The following is a 750-nucleotide window of genomic DNA, read 5'->3' on the forward strand; positions in this document are numbered from 1 at the left end:
AAGAAGGTTCCAGGAGTGAGGGGCAGTGAGTGAAAAGGGGCGAATCCGAGATGGGGCAGAGGAAATCCTGGACTGGGACAGCAGACCTTGACTACCAGAACAGAGGGCCCGAGTGGGAAGGTGAAGATAAAGAAGGTCTGATAAATAAGGAGGAGCCAACCCATGGAGGGCTTTAAACGTCACCAGCAGGAGCTTATACTGAATGCAGAAAGGGAGGGGGAACCAGTGAAGGGATGCCAGCAAAGGAGAGATATGGTCAGAGCGGTGGGAGGATGTGATAATGCGTGCAGCTGAATGCTGGGCAGAGATTAAAGGACGGAGGTGAGAAAGAGGAAGCCCAGCCAGGAGGACGTTACAGTAATCAAGTCGTGAGATCACTAGGGCATAGACCAGGATCTTGGCAGTAGAGGTGGAGAGAAATGGTCGGATTTTGGCAATATTGTACAAAAGGAATCTACAAGCCTTGGCTGTGGTCTGGATCTGAGGGATACACGACAGAGAAGAATCAAAGATAAAACCAAGATTGCGGGCTTGCTGGACTGGTTGAATAGAAATGTTGTCCACAGAGACAGAAAAGGAGAGTTGAAGGGTGGGCTTAGGAGGAAAGACAAGAAGCTCTGTCTTGGACATGTTGAGCTTCAAACGCCGATAGCACATCCACTGCGAGACAGCTGTGAGACAAGACGAAACTTGCTGTTCAAGCCTTGGAGAAAGGTCAGGGGTGGAAAAATATAACTGGGTGTCATCGGC

At 49.9% G+C, this 750-nt stretch overlaps 1 protein-coding gene across 1 annotated transcript in view; it reads right to left on the reverse strand.

Moving 5' to 3' along the window:
- The window catches only part of LOC121925168 (basic proline-rich protein-like), a 155,860-nt gene that overhangs the window by 146,694 nt on the left and 8,416 nt on the right, over positions 1 to 750 (reverse strand). The window lies entirely within an intron of this gene.

This window comes from Sceloporus undulatus, chromosome 3 (genome assembly GCF_019175285.1).
Source record: "Sceloporus undulatus isolate JIND9_A2432 ecotype Alabama chromosome 3, SceUnd_v1.1, whole genome shotgun sequence".
NCBI classification, from domain to species: domain Eukaryota; kingdom Metazoa; phylum Chordata; class Lepidosauria; order Squamata; family Phrynosomatidae; genus Sceloporus; species Sceloporus undulatus.